Source organism: Bubalus kerabau, chromosome 4 (assembly GCF_029407905.1).
Source record: "Bubalus kerabau isolate K-KA32 ecotype Philippines breed swamp buffalo chromosome 4, PCC_UOA_SB_1v2, whole genome shotgun sequence".
Taxonomy (NCBI): domain Eukaryota; kingdom Metazoa; phylum Chordata; class Mammalia; order Artiodactyla; family Bovidae; genus Bubalus; species Bubalus kerabau.
The window spans coordinates 18001452-18024158 of record NC_073627.1 but is presented as its reverse complement, the minus strand read 5'-3'; the positions used below and the strand labels follow the sequence as shown (position 1 = coordinate 18024158).

General features: G+C 41.3%; 1 protein-coding gene across 2 annotated transcripts in view; it reads right to left on the bottom strand.

Moving 5' to 3' along the window:
* The window catches only part of KANSL1 (KAT8 regulatory NSL complex subunit 1), a 172411-nt gene extending 167604 nt beyond the window's left edge, over positions 1-4807 (bottom strand). The window contains exons 1-2 of one of the 2 annotated variants that reach the window (XM_055575609.1): positions 4299-4807; positions 2607-2748 (exon numbers count right to left, since the gene is read on the bottom strand). The gene's annotated coding sequence lies outside the window, so the exon portion shown is untranslated. The remainder of the gene's footprint in view (positions 1-2606; positions 2749-4298) is intronic. The other variant, XM_055575604.1, reaches the window with a different exon arrangement.
* Between the last annotated feature and the right edge of the window lie 17900 nt (positions 4808-22707).

Below are 22707 nucleotides of genomic sequence, written 5' to 3'. Positions count from 1 at the left end.
AGGCTACCAGCAGTCCCTGAGAGGCACCTGAAATGACTGGCGGTGGACCCATGACGCACCAAAGGCCTTGTGTCTCTTCGCTCCATCTCATCTTCACTTTTCTCCAACTTGCCCAATCCTCCTCCTCCCTGCTCTTCCATTTCACCCATGCCCTAACCCTGACAACTGGACCTGAAAACATCAAATATCACTGATACTGCTTAGTCATGGCTAGCACTGAAAAAGCTGCAGACCCCTGATAGAAAGAGAATGGGATAAATAATTTCCATGGGAACTAATTAACAAGAGTGCCTTCAATTGATGAGTTTTGGGGGGAGTTATATATCCTTTATGTTATTTATGTTTCCTTTGGTGCTTTGGTTGTTAAAAAGGGTAAACATTAGCACTATTTTCTACGAGCCTTGGAACATAAATAAATACACACTGGGGTCTAACGTTTGAGTAATGCCTACAGAACTAGAGTTCATTTTGAAATAAAATAATCAAACAAAGTGTAAGAACCATAGAAAATTAATATTTTGGCTCCAAAGTATATATACATTTTAATTAACCCATTTTTTACTTAAAACTAAGTAACTGCAATCTGAAAACACATCTCAGAAACATTTTAAAGCTATTCACAATTGAAAAAAATAAAGTTCTCTCTCCCTTTTTTATTTCCATCCTGCAAATTCAATGATATCTTGTTTTCCCCCACCAAGAAACTGCCTTTTTCCCCCTGCCCAGCTCAAACACCAGTTTTTAAGGTTTTTTTTAAGTCCTAAAAGGAGGAGGAAAATGTTAACAAAAAATTTGTTCAGACGCAAAAGAGGTCTTCAACTGATCAAAGGACTAAATTAAGGCAGTCACATAACTACATTCTTAAGTAGTTAACAGGTGGTAACTCAGTCTGGAGTACTGACTTCACTCTCTATTCCTATCATGCCAGAGACCTTTGGTGCAACTTCAAGGATTACTATAGAACTTACCCAGGTTCCAAGACTTAGAGGTAAAATGTCATATGTAAAAAAGCAGGCCTCTGTATATCTAATCCATTTTTAGAACCAAAATGACTATGAAGTAAAAATCTAATATATTGATTCCCCAGTTCCTCGGGTTTCTAGTTGTTCTTGAATCACTAAGTTGTGTCCAACTCTTTGTGACTTCAGGGACTATACATAGTCCACCAGGCTCCTCTGTTCATGGAATTTCCCTGTATTCTTATACTGGAGTGGGCTGCCATTTCCTTCTCCAGGGGATCTTCTTTACCCAGAGATGGAACCAGAGTCTCCTGCATCGGCAGGCAGATTCTTTACCGCTGAGCTACCAGTGAAGCCCAGGGAACTAGTACCTGTTGATATCCCCTTGCCTGCTTCCTAAAGATAACAGAGGCCACCGGGTCCTGGCACTAAACACCCAATACCAAAGAGGAATGTTCTGTACAAGGTCCTCCAGTGCCTACAGGTTCAGGACTTCTGGCTGGGTTCCCCACGCAACGCCACCAACTCTACAGGGGGAATGGCTGGAAAAACTGAGTCTCTCTGACTTCCTTTACAGTAATATAGGCACTCCTCAGCCAACAATAGCAGCTGGAACATAAATGAAGATGAGAACTCAGTCTACATTTACCTAAGGATTTCCAGCAATCCAAGTATTTAGTTTACACAAACTGCATTAATACCTGATGTATTCACTGCATTACTTGGGAATTCCACAGGGCAGGTTAACAGACAATAATCTAACTACATTAGTATTGAGCTCTGAAGGAAGCAACCTGTACCATCCAGTGACGCTTGTGGGGGGCTTCCGTTACTCCTCATCTTTCCCCATCCTTCCTCCCATTTCCCTCCCTGTATGTATCTTAAGCTTTATCCTCTGTTTAGTCTTTCTTAATGGAGAGAGTTTCCTGGCCATTTATGTACAAGAAACTGGAAGTAGCCAAAAGAAAGGAGAACTACCACATCACTGAGAGCTTTTTCATGTAAAGATCATGCTCTCACACTGCCCCCAAAGAGGTTTATCTTGTGAGGTGAAACATGGTACCAAGTGCTACCTGTTGAGAAAAATAGTACAAATTCGCATGCAAAGGACTAGGGAATAGCAGGAAAACTCTCCCACAAAGCTATACATATAAGCAAACAGCTCTTAGAATGTTCTAAACATACTAATCCAAGTTTCAGAGTAAATAAATGGCTAGTGACACATCTTCTGTAACACATGAATCAGCTACAGATTTGCAGGAGAGGGACACACCCTAGCACCTATGATAATACTAAAGGACTTGTCTGAAAGTGGACCCGGCTGTCTGATTTGCCAGTCCATCCTACTGAGACTGGAACAGAATTTTACAACTGTGTGGGGTTGTCATAATTTAAAGCTAAAAAAAAACACACATCATTATCATGAAAGTTCATTTGAGAACTTCATTAATATTTTAACACCAATAATTAAGGACAGGAGCAATACAAAGGAGTAACCAATCAGTTCTAGGAGGCAAACACAAGGGAAAGGAAGGTCAGGTAAGACAGTCGAAGAACTGCAAATTCAAAAACTAAAAAAACCTCAATTCTAAAAAAAGTAATAATAAAACGAGACCTTTATAATTTAAAAAAAACCACACATCTTACCTTAAGAGGCATCCAAGTAGCATTCATAGTGTCAGGAGTAGTTCAGGCAATAATACTCAGAAACGAGCAAGAATGGAGTCTTAGTAATTCCCCAGACACCAAGTATGAGCAGGTAGGAAAATTTTTTGTTTCAAAAAGGTATCTGAAAAAGAGAGGACTTTCATTTAGACTAAAAATAATCCAAAAATAAGCATATAGTTTAAACTATCTGGACAGAGATTCAAAGTACTATTTGCCTCACCATCTTAAAAAGATGTAGAAAATAACTGTTCCTTTTGGAAAAGGACAAATGTGTGTGGCGTATGATCTCCACAGGTATGAAGAAATATCTTTTTCCATAAAATTGGATTAAATGTGTAACACATATTTCGGATAATATAAAATTGCTTATTAGAATTATTTCTCAGAAAAATCATTATCCAGGGTTACTTCATAAACACTATTAAAAAGTGATTTTTTATCTGATCACTAAAAAAATGCCCTTGCCACATTTAGTTTTAATAAATTAAACCCTCTCTGATCATTTTGATTGTCCTAAATTTTCTCGAGTTTAAGTTGCAGAGCCCATTCTATGTGGAAAAATAATAGCCATTCTTGACTGAAGTGCTACAAATAAAAGACCCTTCTTTCCTAGAAATCTTTAATAACAGGCCAAACAATTTTGAGCCAAGTTTGTGTGGAGGTAGGATGGATTAAATGACCTCTTGTAGGATTCGTGCTCTCGTCCTAGGCCTGAATGAAAATTCCAGCTTAACCAGTTACTGCTTCGCTTAAAATGGAGGCTTGCCCGATTAGGGACAAAAATAACAGCACTCACCTCTGTAAAATAAATTTTTAAAAATTCAAAGCCTACACTACCCTCATTTTTAAGAAAAATTAAAAATAAAAACCTCTGGAGTGGATTTGTTCCTGCTATGCGTTTGTCACTTCGGCGTCGAAGACTTGGCATCACTTTCCTTACGCTCGTCGGATTTTTTTTTTTTTTTTTGGTGGGGGGAGGGTTGGGGGGAGTTTGACTTCTGACCCAAGTCCGGGGAGGATTTAAGAGCCCCTCCATAATCCCCAACGCAAGAGCTAAGGGGCGAAAAGAAAGGGGAGAGCCCGAGTTCCCACCCCTCCCCCCACCCTGGACCCCAGTCCCAAACCGACCCCCCTTCCCACAGTGAGGCGACTCCTTCTGCCCCAAACCCATTGTTAGGGAGGGGGCGAAAGGGAGAGGGGGCTCAGGGCAGGGCGCCGGCGGCCGTTGCTCCGCTCGCTTCTGGAAGGGGGCGGCCCGCGGGATGCAGCTTCCCTTCCTCTCCGCGTCGGTCCGTCCCACCTCGGCTCGGCCTGGCGCCCCGGGCTGTGCTCGGCGCCCCTGGCCCCGGGCCCGGCCCAGCCCGCCCCCCGAGTGTACCAGGCCCCCGACCCCTCTGCCCGCAGCCCGAGGCCCAGGCCTGCGGGTGGGCGCGGGGCGGGGGTCCCTATGCCCCACACACGCGTCCCCGCTCCCCCAGCCCAGTCGCTTCCAGGGCCCTCGGCGGCGCCCGCTCCCCGGGCCCGTCGGCCCGCCGCCTCCCGGCCCGGCCTCCCCCTCGGGCTCCTGCCGTTGGGGCCGCCTCCCCTTCCCCACCATCACCCCTACCGACTCGTGCCCCCACCCCCCGGGGCACCAGTGCCAACGGCGGCTCCCCCGGCCCCCGGACCTACCTGCACAGCTCAACCAAGCCTAGAAGTGGGGGCGGGGAATCTTCCGCCCTCCTCTATCTCTCATTGGCCCTTCCGGGGGACATAGGGGTCTCTATTGGCTGGCGGCGAATGTCCGTCAGAGTGGTGGGGCGGGACAGAAGGGGAGAGGGATGCTGGTGCCTTGGCGTCTCTGTCTCTGTGTATCTCGCTGTCTCTGTCTCGGAGCTTGGAAATGAGAGACATTTGGATGAGAGGACTGGAAATAGGCCTCAGGTGGCAGGAATAGAAATAGGAATCCTGGCAGAGCTTCCCGCAAGTCTGTCACTCCGAACCCCCTACCTAAGTCCCTTTAGATCCTCTTCCCCATCACCCCCAACCCCGGCCCCTCACCCTTGTAGGTTCTTCATCCAGGAAGCGATGTGAAGAAAACTCGAGGCCGGAAGGCCACAGAGGGAGATTTTATATATGTATATAAAATACACGCATACAAATACTTATATAGAAAGTCAACCAGATATAAGGTCACAAGGGCCTGGAGAGGAAAGGACACACATCTCACAGACAAGGAAGGACTTGAGATATAGCCAAAATAAAGAATAAAAAATCACTCTAAGAGCTGGTAACGTGGTTTCCTTCTGGGAGGGGAGCTGAGGGGATCAGGTGTGAGGAAGACTTATATTTAACTATATATCCTTTTGTATCTTTTGATTTTAAAGATTTCGATTTTTTCCTTTTTTTTTTTTTGAAATTACGTGGCTTAAATTTTAAAATAACTATAAAGTGGCAAAACCAGGGGGACAGTTAAAATGGTGGTCCAGACAAAGAGGGACAGCATGTACATTTGTTGAGGAATTTTAGTTTTTAGTATGTTCATTTCCAGATACCAGGGGTAAAACCAAGTAGAAGCGTTCAGGGACAACTGCAGTTATGGAATTCAGGAGGGGATGGATAATCTGGGGAGATGATAGAGTTCTTCACATAAATATGGCAATCAGTGACATGCTAAAGGATGAACTCCCCATAGAAACAGAAAAAGACATCCACAATAAAGTAAGGAGTGTGAACAGAAACAGAAAGACGGTTGGTAAGATAAGAAAAACAAATGTGAAGAGGTATGAAAGTTAAGGGAGGAAGGGTCTCTGGAACAATAAAACAATAAAACTATGAGAACCTCACAGATGATACGACTCATTTCAGGGACCCTCTTTAGCCTCATGCAGTAAGAATGAGAGCTTGCTATACACCTGAAACTAACAACATTGTAAATCAACTATACTTCAATTTAAAAAAAAATTTTTTTAATTAAAAACCAAGAGTGAAAGCCAAGAGAATACTAAAAACGCAGAGTTCTTAACTTTTTCATACCATGTACCCTTCTCAGAATGTTTTTAAATATATAACAAATATACCCAGAAATTCAAAGGAACAAGTTACACTAAAATACAATTTTCAGAATATTTTTAAAGTATAACATAGTAGTAGTTGTGCTTTATATTAAATCCATTAAATACTAAGATCTAGCGGCGAGCCTAAAGACCACCATAATTCTGAGGTAGTAAATGAATAAAAATAATATTTCAAGATATCCACAAAAACCATCATAAGAAAATACCTGTAATTTCTCCTGGTGACAAGATCACAGGGACTGATAACACTACTTGGTTTGTTATCTCCATTTGTAGTTGAGGGAAATACTAATTTTCTGTTAGACTTTAGCAAAAATAAAGGTACATTACTTTTCCTTATCCAAGTTCATGGATTTCCTAATCTATGACTTCAGGTTAAGGAATCCAATTTGAAAGAAATCATCCCCTCCACACATCCACACAGGGATGTGACCCTGCTTCCCTCTTCTCCACCTCTGTGTCTCTCTTACCCTTCCCCACTTGCTCCAAGCACCCTCTAGTTCCCAGTCCTGCCTGAAGATGTCTGACATCTAAGAATAGGGGTAGTGAACGAGGGTTGCAGGAAAGATATACGTATACTTTGCCTGTCTTCAAAAAAAAAAAAAGAGAGAAAAAGCTCTGAAGTATATTGCGGGTCAAAAAAGATGGGGAAAACGGTATCATTCATTACCAAGAGGAAAAACAAATTATAAAAAGAAAACATCTTTTTATCAATTAAGAAAGAATCTTTGAATTTACTAATATTGTTCAAGTCAACCCTAGAAAACATCTGCAATTATCTATTCGATAATTCTATAAAATGAGGCAAAAAACAGTACCTATCTCCTAGGGGTTTCATGAGGATTAACTTAGTTAATACATATAATGAATTGAAAATAGTGCCTGACACAGGCTAAACACTCAATTTTAAACTATCTTTATTATTATATTTGATGTCTTATTTTCAAGAACATTCCATGAAAATTTCTGGTAAGATTATTTGTATTAATGACTTAATAGCAAATTAAGAGTGATAAGGAGGTTAGCCCCGACTCTTGCTTTTCATTTAAATGCTGCAAAGTTAGAATACTCCACTTTTTCCAGTTACATTTTCATCCCTCTAGGGGGAAATAGCCTCAGTGTCTCTTTAAAGGGATTGTAAACTTGGCAAAAAAGGTCTGGCAACTCATATTACAAAGGGCTAATTTCCATAATGCTGTTTATAAAGACTTCCTACAAATGAATAAATAAAGCCTAACAATCCTTATACACTTCTGGTGGGAGTATAAACTGGTACAGCAACTTTGGAAAAGACTTTGATATAATCTAATAAAAGTTAAGATATACATACTCTATGGGAACAGTTTGACTACTACATGCATATTTAGGAAATACAGAATTTTAAGGGTCAGGATGACTGTACAAGAATATTCATAGCAGTATTGTTCCTCAGTGACCGAGAGAAAAGAAACATCCCAAATGTCTACCAAGCATAAAATGACTAAATTGCAATATATTTGTACAATGAAAACTAATGAATTATGGTTATATTCAACAACATGAATAATTTTTTACAAAGGTAACATTGAACACACAAAAAAGCTAGATGCTATATATATATATAGTATTATTCCATTTATATAGAGTTTAAAAGCAGGCAAAACTAAACTATATTCTTTAGGAATACATAGATAGGAGGTAAAATAAAGAAAAAGGAAATGAACACAAAAGTCAAGGGAGCAAGTAAGGGGCAGAAGGAATTTTGTCTGGGAGTAGGGGGTTGTTTTTCGGGGCTGGCAGTGTTCCTTTTGATCAGGTGATGGGTACACGAGTATTTGCTCTGTAATTATTTATTTAACTGTACTCCCAAACTTATATATTTTTTGGTTTTTTTCTGACTGCATGTTATATTTCACAAAAGAAATGTCAAGAGGGAGGGGCTATATGTATACCTATGGCTGATTCATGTTGATGTTTGGCAGAAACCAACACAGTTCTGTAAAGCAATTATCCTTCAGTTAAAAAAAATTTTTTTTTAATCTTGATAGAAAAAAAATGGATAAAGAATATGACAGAAATTCCACAAAAAGGAAAATAAAAATGGCTCTTAAATAAATGAAAAGATGCTCAATTTTATGAAAAGACATAAAAATTCCACTGAGGTAATCTCTGGCAGTCCAATAGTTAGGACTCCAAGCTTTCACTGCAGGGGCCCAGGTTCAGTCCTTGGTTGGGGAACTAAGATCCCACAAGCCACATGGCATGGCTGAAAAAACAAAACAAAAAAATTCCACTGAGATACACAGATCATGATGATAACGCTAACACATTGTGTTAGCAATGGAGAGGAGAAATACATTTTTTGTACCACTGGAGAAAATATAAGTTGTTCCAATATATATGGAGGGCAATTAGGTAATAGCTATCAAAATTATAAATGCAAACAATCTTTAATTTAGCAATTCCATCCCTAGGAATTCATTCATTCCTCAAATATTTATTGAGCACCTACTATGTATGTGGCAGGCACTGTTTCATGCTCTAGAATTTATCTTCTCCATTCTCTGAAAAGTCTGGGAACATAGGCTGTTTATTATTTTTTAATATTTATTTATTTATTTATTTTTGGACTGCATTTGGATCTTTCATTGCCACGCACAGACTCTCTAACTGTGGGGCGCAGGCTCAGCAGTTGCAGCATGTGGGCTCTCTAGTTGCTCTGTGGCACATGGGATCTTAGTTCCCTGGCCAGTGATCAAACTCACGTCCCCTGCCTTGCATGGAGGGTTCTTAACCACTAGACCACCAGGGAAGACCCAGGGGCTGTTTATTATTACTGTGGAATTACTCATGAGAAAGAAGGCTTGCATCTCAATGAGATAATTAAGATTATGTCAGAGCACATTAAACAAAATGAAAAAAGTATAACAAACATTTCCCTACTTACACATTTTTAGATAATCTGCATATACATGGTTATTGGTCTGTTTTTGAAACACTGTAATAGAAAGATGAGGGGAATAAAACTTAAATGTACATCATTATAGCAGTGGTTGAATAAATTATGATTGGCATCTGCTTCGTCACCAGGGCTATCTTCACGAGCATATGACCTGTGCAATCACACAGGGCCCCACACTCAAAAGGGCCCCATGCTTTGCTGTTGCCTCTTGAAATTCTGAACAATTTCACTTCTGAACTTGAGTTTTGTAGGTGAAGTCTGATGCGGCAATGAAGCCAATGCATAAGCAGAGGAGCTCAGAGCAGTTGGGTGTCACAATTCCTTGTCACCTCACTCACAAATAGCATCTGTGATGTCCCATGAGCATAGAATTCTGGAGAGCTCGTGATATGTGGGACATTCGACCAATGCGTACAAGGTATACAAGATAAGTGTGTTACAGGTATGACTGAATAAGCCTTGAGAGGTGACTGAATAAACCTCGAGAGGCCATGCTTTCCATTTGACCTAGAACTTGCTCTGAAGCCAGAAAGCAGATAGTGGTTTTCTTTTATAAGCTTTTTTTTTGGCCACACATGTGGAATCTTAGTTCCCCAACTAGGGATCAAACCTGCACCCTCTGCAATGAAACTGGACCACCAGGAAGCCCCAACAGTGGTTTCCTAAGAAAACATGGAAGATCAAAGAACCACATCATATCATTTCTTACTTGTGTTACTTCTCCATATTAGCCAATCACTTACGCTAAAAGTGATGACATAGAAGGAAGTGACAGACAAGGCAACCCAGAGTTCCTTTTCCTTTTGCTCCTTCTTTGCCTATCAGGAAGCTGAAAGTTAAGTGTTGGTAGAAGGTGCATGTATCAAGAAGTGAGATCAAAACATCTGAGTTCATTTATCCAGTTTCCCATTGTTCTGATAAGAACAAAATGCAGTGTGCAAGTACAAGCTACAGAATACAAATTGTATAATTTTGGTGATTCAACATCCATGTTAAATGCTCTTTAAAACTGGCATTGCACAATGTAAGATGGTAAATTTCATAATAACAATTTAAATTTTTAAGTTTTCTGTACTTAGATGACATTGAACAGCAAATAAAAAGCAGCATGGCAAGTCAGGGCAGAGACCATGAAAGGTCTACTTTATCTTTTAGTAACTTTAATGGTACTTTCTCCCCTGCTTTCTGAATAAGGGACTCACATTTTCATTTTGCACCAGGCCTCTCAAAATTAGATAGCTTGTCTTCATCATCATTTATGAATTTTGTGACATTGGGCAAGTTATTTAAACACTTAGTGCCTCAGTTTTTCATCTCTGCAAAGTGGGAAGAATAATCATACCTAGCTCATACTATTCTTGAGAGGATTAAATGTGCTAATATAAATAAAACTCCTAGAGTTTAGCTCCTTTATATTTCTGGACTTCCATGGTGGCTCAGATGGTAAATAATTTGCCTGCAATACAGGAGGCCTGGGTTTGATCCCTAGGTCGGGAAGATCCCCTGGAGAAGGGAATGGCTACCTACTCTGGTATTCCTGCTTAGAGAATTCCATGCACATAGGAGCCTAGCGGGCTACAGTCCATGGGGTCACAAAGAGTCAGACACGACTGAGCCACTAACGCTATATATTTAATATTATCATTAGTGCTGTGTTGCTATTATCAAATAGACAATAGAAGAGTATCCAGACATTAAAGAACAAAGAGGAAGTCTTTCATATACTACTGCTGCTGCTGCTGCTAAGTCACTTCACTCGCGTCTGACTCTGAGCGACCCCATAGATGGCAGCCCACCAGGCTCCCCCGTCCCTGGGATTCTCTAGGCAAGAAGACTGAGTGGGTTGCCATTTCCTTCTCCAATGCATGAAAGTGAAAAGTGAAAGGGAAGTCGCTCAGTCGTGTCCAACTCTTAGCGACCCCATGGACTGCAGCCTACCCGGCTCCTCTGTCCATGGGATTTTCCAGGCAAGAGTACTCGAGTGGGGTGCCATTGCCTTCTCCACTTTCATATACTGCTGCTGCTGTTGATAAGTCGCTTCAGTCGCATCCGACTCTGTGCGACCCCATAGACGGCAGCCCACCAGGCTCCCCTGTCCCTGGAATTCTCCCGGCAAGAACACTGGAGTGGGTTGCCATTTCCTTCTCCAATGCATGAAAGTGAAAAGGGAAAATGAAGTCGCTCAGTCGTGTCCAACTCTTCGCGACCCCATGGACTGCAGCCCACCAGGCTCCTCCGTTCATGGGACTTTCCAGGCAAGAGTACTGGAGTGGGTTGCCATTGCCTTCTCCGTTCATATACTACACGTACATAAATATATGACAGTGATCGCCAGAATATAGTAAGTGAAAAAACAAAACAGATAATATGTCAAACAATGTCTCTGACATGCTTTCATTTATTTAAGGAAGGAAAGAAAAAATGTCTTACGTATGTACTTGAAAAGTGAAAATGAAGTCACTGAGTCATGTCCAACTCTTTGCAACCCCATGGACTGTAGCCCACCAGGCTCCTTTGTCCATGGAGTTCTCCAGGCAAGAATACTAGAGTGGGTTGCCATTTCCTTCTCCAGGGTATATTCCCGATCCAGGGACCGAACCCAGGTCTCCTGCATTGCAGGCAAACTCTTTACCATCTGAGCCACATAGGAAGTCACATATGTATTTGCATACACTTAAAACATGTTTCTGGGAGAAGTTGTGACCTCTTAAGTAATACTGGTTGTTTTCAGGGAGGAGAAACAAGCAACTGGAAGATGAGGTGAGAGGGGAATTTTTCTCTCTTCAAACTTTTGAACCATGTCAAAGTTTCTTTTATCAAAAAAAGAAATTAAATATTTTATTTTTTTGAAATTAAATATTTTAAACATCTTCTACATTTTCTTACACAATGCACTGCCAGGCACAGAAGCCTAATTAAATAATTGTTGGCCAAGGATATTTCTTTAACATTTAAAAGGGGTAAGATCAGTTTTAAGTTCTTTTTTCTCAATCAGATGCACAGGTGTCTGATGTGACCATTCCAAAGAAATGACAGTAACTACTGTAGCTAAAGGAAACTTGCACTTGTTTCCATTCATAGACCCCTGTGTGGTACTTTACAGAGAAACTAGAGACAATCTTGGTGATTAGACAGACCAGATGAGGTTAAGGAGCTTGTGTTAGTCCCAGATGGGCTTGGTTGGTGATAGAAAACAGGAGGAGAAGGGGGCAACAGAGGATGAGATGGTTGGATGGCATCATCGACTCAATGGACATGAATTTGAGCAAACTCCGGGAGATAGTGAAGGACCAAGAAGCCCAGCATGCTGCAGTTCATGGGGTCGCAAAGAGTCGGACATGACTTAGTGATGAACAACAATAACCACGAGGCAGGTGCTATACGGGAATGGCAGCCGTGAACAGGAAAGCCGAATTCCATTTACATCACGTAATTACAACACACTGTGATGACATGTAATGGAAGTGTAATGGAAGTTCCTGTGACCATGGGTGCACATGTTAGGAAGGCAAGCAAATTCTGTCCCCCAGATTTTGTTTGTTTGTTTTGGCTATAGCATGTGGGAACTTAGTTCCACAACCAGGGATCGAACCCCTGCCCGCTGCAATGGAAGCTCAGAGTCTCAACCACAGGGCTGCCAGGGAAGTCTCCCCTCCCCCATTTTTACTTATTGCCCCAACAATTGCGGTGAGATCTTATAATAACAACTTGTGTGTTCTAGTCAAAGATGATACACCCAAACCATTTTCCAAAAGACCTGTCCCTTGAGTTTGGGTGACTTGTTTACCTGCACGTATAGGTCTCATGTGCACAGTCAGCCCGTGAAGATTAGGGGTGGGGATATAATTTGGGGCCATGTAACTCACGAACAGTAAGTACCAATAACAGTGGTTTTAGTGTATAAGATCTTAAGCAAATATTTAATGACTCTGTTTCTCAGTTTTCTCAATAATAATACCTACCTCCTAGGGTTGTTGTGAACATTAACCCAGGTAATGTCTTGCACAGAGTAGATGCTCAATAAAGCTGGACTGATGCTATCGTTGTTATTGTTCAGTCCTTAGGACTCTGGCCTTCTGGATTAAAATATGAGAAGAGATGAGATCCTGAGTTGTAAGCACTGCTCTCATATCCATTCATTGGTATTGATTTTCTTCACAATATCACTGTTTATCACTTCCTTTCCTTCCCACTGTCATCAACTTACTTAAGAGATCACTGGGCAGTGACATTCAGGAGGGCTGGCATAAAATGCAGTAGGTATACGTTAACTCTATTTACTCTTAAGTAATAGCACAGGACATTGGTTCTCCCTCATGAATCCCAATAGCTGAATGCTCCCTGCTTTTAGCAATTAGGTTTCTGTCTCTCTCAAACTCAAGCCATTAAGAAAAGAGTTATTGAGCACCTGGCAAGACCCTAAAGATGCGATGATGATTAAGGTGGTGCCTTGGGGCTTTCCTGGTGGCTCATATGGTAAAGTGTCTGCCCGCAATGCAGGAGACCCAGGTTCGATCCCTGGGTTGGGAAGATCCCCTGGAGAAGGAAATGGCAACCCACTGCAGTATTCTTGCCTGGAAAATCCCATGGACAGATGACCCTGGTAGGCTACAGTCCATGGGGTCACAAAGAGTTAGACACGACTGAGCGACTTCACGTTCACTTTGCCTTCGAAGTTTACATGGCAGTGGGGAAGACAGACAAAAACAGACAAAGCCTTACTATGGAATAAAGGCTGAGACAGAGGAAAGCATCTGGGGGAGGTGGGGGAAGGGGGGAAGCGCAGGGGGAGCAAAGCCCACAAGATGAGAGACAGCAACCACTTTCTAGAAATTGATAGTTCAGTATGGCTGAAGCATGGGGTCCAAGAAAGAAAGTCCAAAGACATTAATTAATCTGGAATGGTGGTCTCAAACTTCCATGTCCGTTGAATCAGCTCTTTTTAAAACAGCCTCCTGGGCTCCATCCCCGGAGATTCTGATTTAGTGGATAGGAGTGACCAGTGTGGTCAGTCTGAAGGCCACATTCTGAGAACCACTGATCTGGAGAAGACATGATCAACCTGCAGATAACCAGATAGCCTTGAACATTATACTGAGAGGTGTAGACTTCACCCTTGGATGCATGGAGAGCTTTTTTAAAAAATTTATTTTATTGAAATATAGTTGATTTACAATGTTGTGTTGATTTCTGCTGTACAGCAAAGTGATTCAGTCGCACATATGTGTTTGTGTGTGTGTTCTCAGTCATGTCCAACTCTTGGCAACCCCATGTACTGCAGCCCACCAGGCTCCTCTGTCCGTGGGATTTTCCAGGCAAGAATACTGGAGTGGGTTGCCATTTCCTCCTCCAGGGGATCTTCCTGACCCACAGATCAAAACTGCGTCTCCTGTGTCTACTGCATTGGCAGGAGTATTCTTTACCACTGAGCCACCTGGGAAACCCCATATATATTTACATATATATTTATCATTTATATATAATACATATATTAAAATGAAGATATATAAAAATATATATATATTTACATTCTTTTTCAAAAATATGGAACCTTTTGCAAATTTGCATGTCTTCCTTGTGCAGGAACCCACATGGAGAGCTTTTGAGGAGTTTAAGCTTGCAAGATATACAGTCACATTTCCATTTTTACAAAAATCACTCTGGATGCCATATGAAAAATTGTTCAGAGACGCAAGGCTGGAATCCCAGGAGAACAGTTCAGAGGCTGCTGCAGAAACCTCCTGAGAAATCACAAGGACCTAAAATAAAATAATGTCTTATTTGTCCTGGGTTGTCATTTGACCTGGGTGGCAGAAGCTAATCCATTTGTCTTTAAATGTTTTTAGCTAACATCTCCTGGATAGCTGCTTCCACTTTGGGAGAGTTCTGAGTTAGAGAAATAAAAGCAAGCCCTTTGAGCTAGTCCTTCAGCGAGTCATTGGGCAATCAAAACAGACAACCAAACAAGAGCTACAGATGTAGGAAATAATCTTATGGTTACCGGGGCAGGGGGTGGGGTGAAGGAGGGAGGGATAAATTGCGAGATTGGGATTAACATATACACACTCAGATCAGATCAGATCAGATCAGTCACTCAGTTGTGTCCGACTCTTTGCGACCCCATGAATCACAGCACGCCAGGCCTCCCCGTCCATCACCAACTCCCGGAGTTCACTCAGACTCACGTCCATCGAGTCAGTGATGCCATCCAGCCATCTCATGCTCTGTCATCCCCTTCTCCTCTTGCCCTCAATCCCTCCCAGCATCAGAGTGTTTTCCAATGAGTCAACCCTTCGCATGAGGTGGCCAAAGTACTGGAGTTTCAGCTTTAGCATCATTCCTTCCAAAGAAATCCCAGGGCTGATCTCCTTCAGAATGGACTGGTTGGATCTCCTTGCAGTCCAAGGGACTCTCAAGAGTCTTCTCCAACACCACAGTTCAAAAGCATCAATTCTTCGGCACTCAGCCTTCTTCACAGTCCAACTCTCACATCCATACACGACCACTGGAAAAACCATAGCCTTGACTAGATGAACCTTTGTTGGCCAAGTAATGTCTCTGCTTTTGAATATGCTATCTAGGTTGGTCATAACTTTCCCCTCAAGGAGTAAGCATCTTTTAATTTCATGGCTGCAGTCACCATCTGCAGTGATTTTGGAGCCCCCCAAAATAAAGTCTGACACTGTTTCCACTGTTTCCCCATCTATTTCCCATGAAGTGATGGGACCAGATATATATAAAATAGGTAACTAATAAAGACCTATTACATAGCACAGGGAACTCTATTCAATACCCTATAATGACCTATATGGGAAAAATCTTAAAAAAAAGTGGCTATATGTATAAATATAACTGATTCACTTTGCTGTACAGTAGAAAGTAACACAACACTGTAAATCGACTCTACTACAATAAAAATTAAAAAACAAACAACCACAGTTTATATATATATACACATATATATTTAAATATAATTTTTAAACACCAATTTTCTATTTATCTATTTTTTTGACCTTACAACTCAGCACATAGGTTGTTAGTTCCCTGACCAGGGATAGAACCCACACCCCCTGTAATGGAAGTGTGGAGTCTTTTTTTTAATTGGACTTTAAAAAAAAATTATATAATTGTTTGGTTGTTCCAGGTCCTTACTGTGGCCTGTGGGATCTAGTTCCCTGACCAGGGATCAAACCTGGGCCTCCTGCATTGGGAGTATGGAGTCTTAACCACTGGACCACCAGGGCAGTCCCATACCACAGTTCTTTGGGAAGTTTCATTTTCCTCCCTTTGGTACTAGGAACCTATATTGGGAATGCAAGCTGTTGTTTTCCAGACTAATGCTGAGCTGGAGAGAGAAAGACAGGACTAGAGTAAGTTGAAACACCACAAAACTCTTTTACCAAGATCCCTCTGTTGTTTTCTTGATTACTCACTCCCTTGATTACTGTAAATTTTTAGTTTTCAGAGTTCCAATGAGGTTGAATCTGAAAGTTTCTGCCAGTGTTCACTGCTTTTGTGGAGGATCAAAGTGTTAAAGTTTGCTACTGCCATCTTTGCTGATATTTTGTAGTTTTCAGTGAATAAATCTAACACTTCTTTGGTTAAATTTACTTCCTCAGGTTCGTTGCTGTTGTTTGCTGCTACCATAAATGAAATTTTCTTAATTTCATTTCCAGGTTTTCATTGCTAGTGCATAAAAACAGAATTGATTTTTGTATACGGATCTGATATCCTACCACCTGGCTAAACTCGTTTATTAGTTCTAGCAGTTCTAGGATTTCCTCCATGTCATCTGCAAATAAAGATAATTTTACCTCCTTCTTTCCAAATTGGATGCCTTTTCATTCTCTTTCAGGTCAATTGCCCTGACTGGGAATTCCAGTACAATATAGAATAGAAGTGGTAAGAGTGGGCAGCTTTGTTTTGTACCTGGATTTAGAAGAAAAATGTTTAGTCTTTCACCACGAAGTATGCTGTTAGCTGTGAGTTTTCATTAGCTGCTCCTTATTGAGTTGACAATGTTCTTCTATTCAGATTTTGTTTCATGTATTTATTCTAAAATATTTTACGCATCTAAAATGTTAGTTTAAGAAGAGGTTCAGAGGCCTAGTGAGATAGTCAAAGCATTCCATGGCCCAGTTATTATAAGGCCTCTGCTATTTGGCAACATCTTCCAGGTTTGAGTGACAACTATAGACCAGGCTGATACTTCTCTAGTTTGTCACAGTCCCCACCACCCCCTGAAACATTTAAAAAAATATATTTTTAACATTTTATTTATGTCTTTATTTTTGGCTGTGCTGAGTGCTGCTACTGTCTTTCTCTAGTGGTGGTGTACAGGCGTCTTGTTGTGGGGACTTCTCTTGCTGCAGAGCACCAGCTCTAGAAGTGCGGGCTTTAGTAGCTGCTAAAGTGAGGGCTCAAGATGCAGGCTCAGTGGTTGCCCCGAGGCAGGTGGGATCTTTCTGGATCAGGGATCAAATCTGTGTCTGCTGCATTAGCAGGCAAATTCTTAACCACTGGACCCCAGGAAATTACCCTGGAACATTTTTAATACCTAGGTGCTATGGGTTGAATTGCATCTCTCCAAGATTCATGGTGAAGCCCCAACCCCCATGGTGACTGCATTTGGAAACAGAGTCTCTTTGGAAATAATTAAGGTTAAATGCAGTCATAAAGGTATGTCCCTGATCCCATAGGTTTAGAGTCCTTATAAGAAGAAACACCAGAGGGCACACTCTCTGTCTCTCCCTCTCTTTCTCTTCATTTCCCTTCCCATGCCTTGTGAGGACATAGCAGGAAGGTGCAATCTGCAAGCCAGGGAGAGAGTCCTCACCAGAAACAAAACATATCAGAATCTTGATCTTGGATTTTCCAGCCTCCAGAACTGAGAGTGGGATCTTTCTGGATCAGGGATCGAATCTGTGTCTGCTGCATTAGCAGGCAGATTCTTAACCACTGGACCCCAGGAAATTACCCTGTAACATTTTTAATACCTAGGTGCTAGGTATTAAATAAGAACAAATAAGCTTCTGTTGTGTAAGCCACCCAGCCTATGATATTTGACATGGCAGCCTAAGCAGATTAAGACACTGGGTCTGTATCACTTGATTTTTTGAGGTCTTCTAGTTTGTGACACCACTCCACAACTCCACACAGATTAAATGATCTTAAAGCCAATATCCAAGATTAGTTAGGAAGGAAGCAAACTCAAGATGGGTTTTAAAAAAAATTAATGGGATTTTGCCTCTAGACATGGAAGAACTGAGGAAATGGAAGAAAGCTGGAAGGGGTTAAGGTTCCAAATCAGAGAACTGAATCCTAGAGTGGGACTTTGAGAGATGAAGCAGGTCCACAGCTGGGGAAGCTCCCTTTCTCTGTCGTAGGTGGAGGCTGCTCGAAGGTGATTCAAGTTGGAAAAAAGGGAGGGAAGAAGAGGCATATGTGCTTAAGCTAGCTGGGCTGATGGAAAGAAAGATACAAGTCTATGTGTCCAAACCATAAGATTCGAAGGTGATTCAAGTTGGAAAAAAGGGAGGGAAGAAGAGGCATATGTGCTTACAGCTAGCTGGGCTGATGGAAAGAAAGATACAAGTCTATGTGTCCAAACCATAAGTTAACATGGAGGAATGGCTGGAAGGCTGCTGAATGATGAGTTGAGGTGGAGAACAGGGTCTCCTGGATGGATGGCATGAACTTCAAAAGGAAGAGATTATACATGAAGATGGAGTAGAACAGCAGGGGAAGCTATGAGAATTCTAGCTCCCTCCAGTATTGTCTCCATCCACACAAACATCATAATCTAATAAATAGTGTCCCCTAAAGAAAAGACAATGTCTGTCTTGTTCTTAATTTTTTTTTAGTAAAAAAAAACTTTTTAAAAATACATGGAGTAGAACAGCAGGGGAAGCCGTGAGAATTCTAGCTTCCCTCAGTAGTGTCTCTGACTACATGAACCTCATACTCTAATAAATAGTGTCTTCTAAAGCAAGGACAACTTCTGTCTTATTCTTCTTTATTTTTATTAAAAATAAAAAATAATTTTTTTTGGCTATTGCCACATGGCATGTGGAATCTTAGTTTCCTGACCAGGAATTGAACCTGTGCCCCGCTGCGTTGGAAACTCAGAGCCTTAATCACCAGACCCCCAAGGAACTATCATGTTCTTTTTCGTGTGCTTAACAAAGGTCCATATAGTCAAACATGACTATGGTTTTCCCAGTAGTCGTGTACAGATGTGAGAGCTGGACCATAAAGAAAGCTGCTGCTGTTGCTGCTGCTGCTAAGTCGCTTCAGTCGTGTCCGGCTCTGTGCGACCCCATAGACGGCAGCCCACCAGGCTCCCCTGTCCCTGGGATTCTCCAGGCAAGATCACTGGAGTGGGTTGCCATTTCCTTCTCCAATGCATGAAAGTGAAAAGTGAAGGTGAAGTCGCTCAGTCGTGTCTGATTCTTAGTGACCCCATAGACTGCAGCCTAGCAGGCTCATCCATCCATAGGATTTTCCAGGCAAGAGTACTGGAGTGGGTTGCCATTGCCTTCTCCGAAAGAAAGCTGAGCACCAAAGAATTGATACTTTCTAACTATCATGCTGGAGAACACTCTTGAGAGTCCCTTGGACTGCAAGGAGATGAAAGCAGTCAATCCTAAAGAAAATCAGTCCTGAATAACCATTGGAAGGACTGATGCTGAAGCTCCAATACTTTGGCCACTTGATGTGAAGAGCTGACTCATTGGAAAAGACCCTGATTCTGGGAAACATTGAAGGCAGGAGCAGAAGGAACGACAGAGAATGAGATGGTTGATGGCATCACCGACTTGATGGACATGAGTCTGAGCAAGCTCTGGGAGTTGGTAATGCACAGTGAAGCCTGGTGTGCTGCAGTCCATGGGGTCGTGGGGTCAGACACGACTGAGTGACTGAGAGCAGGACTAATCTAAGAGACTTGGTGGAATTTGCAAGAAGATGTAGTTTTCTAGGAGCTGAACAAGGCAATGTAACAAGGTGGGGTTTATCTCAGCTGAGCTTGACCCAGCTTTGCTTTCTGCTATTGTTGTTCAGTTGCTCAGTCGCGTCCAACTCTTTGCAACTCCATGGATGGCAGCATGCCAGGTTACCCTGTCCTTCACCATCTCCCAGAATTTGCTCAAATTCATGTCCATTGAGTCAGTGATGCTACCCCACCTTGTAAAGATAACGGATACCTCTGACATTGCAGTTGTCTTTTACTTTGGTCTCCTAGGTAACCATGACTTTTATTCTCTCTCACATTCGGCTCTAGGTTAACTCTCTAGATGAACTGTAAGCTGACTAACCTGATTACCCTAATTATCAATTCACCAAAATATTTTAAAAATGAAATATAATTGACTAATAACATTTAAATTAGTAATAATATATTATAAACATATTCACTTTATAAAATTGATGAATTATTAAAACATACTAACTTTATAAAGATATGTGCTATAATTTTCTTTCTCTCCACACACATAAGAAATTTTTTTTTCAGAACTGTTCTGGAACAAATTGCAGATATAATGTCCCTTTACACCTAAATACTTGTTTTTCCTATAAAAAAGCCTATTCTCTTCTATCATAGGAAAGTTATTTTTACCAAAACCAAGAAATTAATACTGACAGCGTTTTTAATCCATTGACCTTATTCAAATTTTGCCATCGTCTCACGAATGTGCTTTACAGGAAAATAATATTGAAAAAAAAAAAAAAAGCAAAAACAAAAAAACCTTCTGGACCAGGATCCAATCCAGCATCACACATTGCCTTTCCTTATCAATTTAGTCTCCATTAATCTAGAAGAATTCTTTAGTCTGTCTTTATCTTTCATAACCTTGACACTTTTGAAGATTACATGTTATTACTATGTACAATGTCCCTTAGAATGAGTTTGTCTGGTATTTCCTTATAATTGCATTCAGGTAATGCATTTTTGGCAGGAATGTCATATCCAGAAATGATGCTGTCAGGAAGCACATCGTATCTACACGTCCCATCACTGATTTTTTTTTTTTGGCTACACTGTGTAGCTTGAGGAATCTTAGTTTCCCCACCAGGAATTGAACCTACTTCCACTGCAGTGAAAGCACATGGTCTTAACCACAGAACTGCCAATGAAGTCCAACTGACTCTAATTTTGATCACATGGTTAAGGTGACATCTGCCAAGATTCTCCACTCTAAAGTTGTTAATTGTGAGGGAAAAGTATTATGTCTAGTGGGCAGGGACTTTGAGACTATGCACATAGCCTGTTTTTCATCAAACTTCTGCCTGTTAGTTTTAGCCTTCATTTATCATTCTGGCCCCAAAGAATCACTACTGTGGTGGTTACCAAGGAGTGATATGCATTGTAACGTTTCTTCCTTTTTGTTTGTAAGATTCATCTATATTTTTGTGTCTAATTCTAGTTTACACCACTTCATTGTTTGAATTATATCATCATTTATTTAAAATTTAATTGGTGATAAGACATTTGGGATGTTTATCAGTCAGTCAGTTCAGTAGCTCAGTCGTGTCTGACTCTTTGTGACCCCATGAACCGCAGCACACCAGGCCTCCCTGTCCATCACCAACTCCCGGAGTTCACTCAGACTCATGTCTATTGAGCCAGTGATGCCATCCAACCATCTCATCCTCTGTCATCCCCTTCTCCTCCTGCCTTCAATCTTCCCCAGCATCAGGGTCTTTTCAAATGAGTCAGCTCTTCGCATCAGGTGGCCAAAGTATTGGAGTTTTAGCTTCAATATCAGTCCCTCCAATCAACATTCAGGACTGATTTCCTTTAGGTTGGATCTCCTTGCAGTCCAAGGGACTCTCAAGAGTCTTCTCCAACACCACAGTTCAAAAGCATCAATTCTTCGGCGCTCAGCTTTCTTTATAGTCCAACTCTCACATCCATACATGACTACTGTAAAAACTATAGCCTTGATGAGACAGACCTTCGTTGGCAAAGTAACGTCTCTGCTGTTTAATATGCTGTCTAGGTTGGTCATAACTCTTCTTCCAAGGAGTAAGCGTCTTTTAATTTCATGGCTGTAGTCATCATCTGCAGTGATTTTGGAGCCCCAAAAAATAAAGTCTGACACTGTTTCTACTGTTTCTCGATCTATTTGCCATGAAGTGATGGGACTGGATGCCATGATCTTTGTTTTCTGAATGTTGAGCTTTAAGCCCACTTTTTCACTCTCCTCTTTCACTTTCATCAAGAGTCCCTTTAGTTCCTCTTCACTTTCTGCCATAAGGGTGGGTCACCTGCATATCTGAGGTTATTGATATTTCTCCCGGCAATCTTGATTCCAGCTTGTGGTTCTTCCAGCCCAGGATTTCTCATAATGTATTTTGCATAGAAGTTAAATAAACACGGTGACAATATACAGCCTTGATGTACTTCTTTTCCTATTTGGAACCAGTCTGTTGTTCCATGTCCAGTTTTAACTGTTGCTTCCTGACCTGCACACAGATTTCTCAAGAGGCAGGTCAGGTGGTCTGGTATTCCCATCTCTTTCAGAATTTTCCACAGTTTGTTGTGATCCACACAGTCAAAGGCTTTGGCATAGTCAATAAAGCAGAAATAGATGTTTTTCTGGAACTCTCTTGCTTTATGTTGGCAATTTGATTTCTGGTTACTCTGCCTTTTCTAAATCCAGCTTGAACAACTGAAGTTCACGGTTCACGTATTGTTGAAGCCTTTCTTAGAGAATTTTGAGCGTTGCTTTACTAGCGTGTGAGATGAGTACAATTGTGTGGTAGTTTGAGCAGTCTTTGGGATTGCCTTTCTTTGGGATTGGAATGAAAACTGACCTTTTCCAGTCCTGCGGCCACTGCTGAGTTTTACAAATTTGTTGACATGTTGAGTGCAGCACTTTCACAGCATCATGTTTCAGGATTTGAAATAGGTCAACTGGAATTCCATCACCTCCACTAGCTTTGTCTGTAGTGATGCTTCCTAAGGCCCACTTGACTTCGTATTCCAGGATGTCTGGGCTCTAGGTGAGTGATCACACCATTTTGATGTTTATGCTTTTAGGCAAGGAGATCCAACCAGTCCATTCTGAAGGAGATCAGC